The 6,317-nt window shown below is 36.9% G+C and overlaps 1 pseudogene; it reads left to right on the top strand.

Moving 5' to 3' along the window:
* The first annotated feature begins 4,403 nt into the window (after positions 1–4,403).
* Positions 4,404–5,328, top strand: LOC138072367 (olfactory receptor 10AG1-like; annotated as a pseudogene).
* The last annotated feature ends 989 nt before the right edge of the window (positions 5,329–6,317 follow it).

The following is a 6,317-nucleotide window of genomic DNA, read 5'->3' on the forward strand; positions in this document are numbered from 1 at the left end:
TTTTGGGTGTTAGTTCTAAAAGGTCTACAAGATCTTCATAGAACCGTTCATCTTCAGCTTCTTCAGCATTACTGGTTGGGGCATAGACTTGGGTTACTGTGATATTGAATGGTTTGCCTTGGAAACAGAGATCATTCTGTCGTTTTTGAGATTGCATCCAAGTACTGCATTTCAGACTCTTTTGCTGACCATGATGGCTACTCCATTTCTTCTAAGGGACTCCTTCCCGCAGTAGTAGATACAATGGTCATCTGAGTTAAATTCACCCATTCCAGTCCGTTTTAGTTCACTGATTCCTAGTATGTCAATGTTCACTCTTGCCATCTCCTGTTTGACCACTTCCAATTTGCCTTTATTCATAGACCTGACATTCCAGGTTCCTATGCAATATTGCTCTTTACAGCATCAGACCTTTCTTCTATCACCAGTCACATCCACAAGTGGGTATTGTTTTTGCTTTGGCTCCATCCCTTCATTCTTTCTGGAGTTATTTCTCCACTGATCTCCAGTAGCATATTGGGTACCTACTGACCTGGGGAGTTCCTCTTTTTGTATCCTATCATTTTGCCTTTTCATACTGTTCATGGAGTTCTCAAGGCAAGAATACTGAAGTGGTTTGCCATTCCCTTCTCCAGTGGGCCACATTCTGTCAGTCCTCTCCACCATGATCCGGCTGTATTGGGTGGCCCTACAGGGCATGGCTTAGTTTCATTGAGTTAGACAAGGCTATGGTCCTAGTGTGATTATACTGACTAGTTTTCTGTGAGTATGGTTTCAGTGTGTCTGCCCTCTTGCAACACCTACCATCTTACTTGGGTTTCTCCTACCTTGGACGTGGGATATCTCTTCACTGCTGCTCCACCAAAGTGCAGCCGCTGCCCCTTACCTTGGACGAGGGGTATCTCCTCACTGCTGCCCCTCCTGACCTTGAATGTGGAATAGCTCCTCTAGGCCCTCCTGTGCCCGCCCAGCTACCACTCTTTGGACATGGGGTTGCTCCTCCCAGTGCTGCCCCTGGCCTTGGGCCTGGGGTAGCTTCTCCCGGCCACCACCCCTGACCAAGAAGGGATTATACTAATATAAGACAAGGACTGATGCTGAAGCTGAAGTTTCAATAGTTTGGCCACCACATGCGAAGAATTAACTTATTATAAAAGACTCTGAAGCTGGGAAAGACAAGCCAGGAGGAGAAGGGGACCACAGAGGATGAGTTGGTTGGATGGCATCATTAACTCAATGGACATGAGTTTGAGCAAGCTCCAGGAATTGGTGATGGGCAGGGAAGCCTGGCGTGCTACAGTCCATGGGGTTGCAAAGAATCAGACATGACTGAGCAACTGAACTGAAATAAATATAAAGCAATCTAGTTCATACAGTTGCAAGTTCTGGGGAATTCAAGGAATATCTATTTTTAATAAAAATAAATGCTTCTAAATTTAAAATAATGAAATAATTTTTAGTTCAATACTGATTTTAAATTACTTACATGATTTAACCTGCTAATTAATATTAAATATATATACCTAACTGAAGTAGGTAGCATAGAGATGGTGATATGACCAATACCAAACTGATATGGAATATTATCATACATCCTTTTAATCATTTCAATTTTTCCAAGTAATGGAGACTTGAGTTCAAAATAACCGTATTAGAAGATTAATATTATTTCCCTTAATAATAAGCACTTAAACATTTACAAGAAACAGATATAGTATAGATAATTTAGAGACAGCACACAGAGTAGGTGCTTTTCTTAATTTGTTCACTGTTGAGAATAACATGCAAAAACTTAGTCTTACCATGATTTTTATTCCTGGTATAGGTTGATTATTTAACTATCACATTGCTGGACTAGTACAATTAGAAATTATAATTTATTTAGCACTGAAGAAAAGAAATGTTGGCGATGGAGGAAAAAAAGCAAATGCTAAATCTTCTTTTTATATAGAGAAAACACAAAAATAGAAGAGAACAAAAACAGAACAGCATGAAAAACAAAAAAACAAAAAGAAATATACCAGAATAACATCTAACTAATTTGAATGAATTTCTTCTCCTGGGCTTTGCTGATGTTCACCGTCTTCAGTGGCTTCTATTTGGGTTGTTTTTAGTTAGGTATATGATTATTTTAATGGGAAATAGCACCATAATTCTAATAACAAAAGTGGGTCTTGACCCCTACATTCCATGTATTCTTTCCCTGGCAATTCTTTCCTTTTGGAAATAGCTTTGGACCTGTTACCCTTCTCACAATGCTCACGAATCCTGGAAGTCAAAGAGAACACCTTTTTTTTTTTTTTTTCCCTTAGTTTAATCATGTAAACCTTTGAGCCCTAGGTTCTTCATCGATAATATCAATATAACAAGACAATAACACTATTCAATAACATGCTATTGCAAGTAGCTTACTAACACAAGAGTAGCACAAAGTAAATTGTGTTTTCCAATTTCCTAGATATTATTTAAAGCTACAGTTTATTAATCACCTTTCTTTTAAAATTCTTATATTTTCCAAGTATACAGGAGAATTTTGAGTGTCTGTAGGTCTCACTAACTACTCACTAAGCTATACTTGCTCACCTACCTACTAGCTAAAATATATATATTCTCTGATTTTTGTACTTTTGAGAACTGTGTATTAGCCATATTTTAAATAATTTATACTTTTCAGTTTTAATTTTTATGTGCTGCATGTTAGATATATTATTAGCATGATAATTTTTAAGTGAAACTGACCCCTGACACATCATAAGATATTTGAAAATAGATATACCAGGCAGCGTTTCAGAAATCATATCATCAATGTAATTCCTTCAAGTTTGTCATTATTAATTAAATAACCAATAAGTCAAGAACACTGTCAAACATAAGCTGCATCCTTGTAAAAGATAAATAAAAATTCCTGCTTTATAATGCCTGATGGCGATGTTGCTTATTTTAGTAGATATAGGCAGTCAGAATGGTCTCAAATAAAGTGTGCACACAAGAAGTAAGAGCTATTATTGTAGAATATGGAAGGAAAGGCATGCTTTATTCTTGAGAAAGTTCCAATGGAAGACTTGGGAAATTTCTGAAAAATGCATTACAGAATTTGGTGGTGCCTTACCACTGGGATGCAAATATTTTTACTTCAGAATATTTTTTTTAATATAAGTAAAATGGATAGACAGACTAGTTCCAAATAGGAAAAGGAGTACGTCAAGGCTGTATATTGTCACCCTGCTTATTTAACTTCTGTGCAGAGTACATCATGAGAAATGCTGGACTGGAAGAAACACAAGCTGGAATCAAGATTGCTGGGAGAAATATCAACAACCTCAGATATGCAATGACACCACCCTTATGGCAGAAAGTGAAGAGGAACTAAAAAGCCTCTTGATGAAAGTGAAAGTGGAGAGTGAAAAAGTTGGCTTAAAGCTCAACATTCAGAAAACAAAGATCATGGCATCCGGTCCCATCACTCCATGGGGAATAGATGGAGAAACAGTGGAAACAGTGTCAGACTTTATTTTTTTGGGGCTCCAAAATCACTGCAGATGGTGAGTGCAGCCATGAAATTAAAAGATGCCTACTCCTTGGAAGGAAAGTTATGACCAACCTAGATAGCATATTCAAAAGCAGAGACATTACTTTGCCGACTAAAATCCGTATAGTCAAGGCTACGGTTTCTCCAGTAGTCATGTATGGATGTGAGAGTTGGACTGTGAAGAAGGCTGAGCGCCAAAGAATTGATGCTTTTGAAATGTGGTGTTGCAGAAGACTCTTGAGAGCCTCTTGGACTGCAAGGATATCCAACCAGTCCATTCTGAAGAAGATCAGCCCTGGGATTTCTTTGGAAGGAATGACGCTGAAGCTGAAATTGCAGTACTTTGGCCACCTCATGCGAAGTGTTGTCTCATTGGAAAAGACTCTGATGCTGGGGGGGTTGGGGGCAGGAGGAGAAGGGGACAACAGAGCATGAGATGGCTGGATGGCATCACTGACTGAAAGGACGTGAGTCTGAGTGAACTCAGGGAGTTGGTCATGGACAGGGAAGCCTGGCGTGCTGCGATTCATGGGGTCGCAAAGAGTCGGACATGACTGAGCAACTGAACTGAACTGAAGTGAAAATGGATAGATTTCGCTCTGCACACAAAAATATTCAAAACGAAAGTGCATAACTCTTAAGCATATCACTTTTATTTCAAGCTAACCCTTAAATTGCAACTTATGCTTTTATATTTAGAATTTAGCATACATAGTCTCCATTAGACTTCAGTTTTGTTGAGTCCAGGATATAAAATACTAGACATTAATAGAGAATAAAAATCTTATGTATTATTAATGATTCCACTAAATCCCTTTAATTTATAGAATTACAAAACAAAAAAGATAAATGCCTAATTGTACTATTTTCACTGATGGAACCTCAAAAATATCTAGCAAATGATGAAATTTGTTCTTTGGGATTTTCTGAGGTTCTCAGTCTCCAAATGTTTCTTTTTGTGATGTTTCTGTTTGTCTCTGTGATAACTCTGGTGGGAAAGGGCATCATTATTCTCATAAGCAGGACAGACCAGACTCTCCAGACTCCCATGTACTTTTCTTCAGTAATTTTTCCTTCTTGTAAATCTATTATGTGTCTGCCACTCTTCCTAGAATGCTCATAAGCTTTGGACTCAGAAAAGACACATTTCTTTGCTTGTTTGTGCAACACAGATGAATTTTGTCCTTATATTTGGAAACATAGGGTGCCTGCTTCTTACAGTGATGACCTATGACCACTATGTGGCCATTTGTGGTCTCTTGAACTATCCTCTGGTCATGAACCACAAGGTCCATGTCCAGCTGGTGGCTGCCTGCTGTGTCACTGGAGTTCCAACTGAGGTAGGGTAGACGTGCCATATTTTCTCTCTGTCCTTTTGTAGGTCCAACCAAATCAATCACTACTTTTTTGACACCCCCCCCTCCCCAGTACTGAAGCTGGCCTGTAGGGACACTTTTCTGAACGAGATGTTGGTCTTTACAGTTGCTGTGCTTTTTGTTATGGCCCCTTTTCTTCTGACTCTTGGCTCCTACAGTAGAATTACTTCCACCATCCTGAAGTTGCCATCAGCAATAGGAAGAGCAAAGGCTTTCTCCAGCTGCTCATCTCATGTCATGGTTGTGACTTTATTACTTGAATCTGCAATCATTACATATTTATGACCTAAATCCAGAAATTCTTCCAGAATAGACAAATTTCTCTCACTTTTCTATAACACTATCACCCTGATGTTTAAAATCCTGATATACATGCTGACAAATAAGGATGTCTTGGGAGCCTTGAGAAAACTGCTACCTTAATGTAAAGCATTAGCTGCTTGATTTAAACTCATTTTTTGTTTTCCTATTTAATTTTGCCATTGCGTAATCAGAAATAGTTAGGTTGCTTTCCCACATGATTAATAGATATATTATATTCATTCATTCCTGGCCTTATTGTTTTATGCTGGATTTTTTTTTAAATATCAGGATTATATTATGCTGTCTTGCTGATAAGAAACTATGTATTTAGACAATATTATATTTAGTCCACAAATTTACTGGTGATTTGCAATTTTATAAGAAAATATAGTATCACTTACTTACCTTTTCCCCTAAAATCGTAGATATTTTTGTACTTTCCTGTTCCTTTGATTATCATGCACTTTTTTCCCCCCTTTTCATGATATTTTTAGATAATATAGATGGCAAAAGTTTGGAGAACTTTTGTTAAATATCTATGTGTTTTTAACTTTAGACATTTTACTTTTCAATGACTTCAATTTGATCCTTCTGTAAAGATTAAATATAAAACTGCATAATGATCCTTAAATTTTTATAGTGTGGCAATAAATTTTTACCCTCTGCTTCTCTCTGAATTATTCTCTGTAGATATATTTTGTTTATGTAGCCAAATCATGCTACTAGCATCTTGATAATTTGTTAACTTAATTTTTATTAATGCAAAAAAATATGAATGCATGTTTGCTGTTCAGAAATATAAGATGTATGGGGTTCAATGATTTTCTGCCCATATAGTGTTATCCATTCTCTAAGATCTCTTGCTTTAAAAAAAAAAATTCTTTTGGTGAAGCATATAATTGAAATTAAAAATAATTGGGGTATTTAGTACATTATTTTCCCAAGTTTTCCTTGTTGTAAAGGATGATACTTGATAAGACAGAATCACTATATTAAACTAAAAGAAATTACTGTTAAAAAGACCTTGTATTTCTTCAAATGGAAAGAGCTGAACTATGGACAGTACATTGGATCATTTTCAGTCAAACTGATTGAGAAATGATGCAATC

Source organism: Capricornis sumatraensis, unplaced genomic scaffold (assembly GCF_032405125.1).
Source record: "Capricornis sumatraensis isolate serow.1 unplaced genomic scaffold, serow.2 scaffold13, whole genome shotgun sequence".
Classification (NCBI taxonomy): domain Eukaryota; kingdom Metazoa; phylum Chordata; class Mammalia; order Artiodactyla; family Bovidae; genus Capricornis; species Capricornis sumatraensis.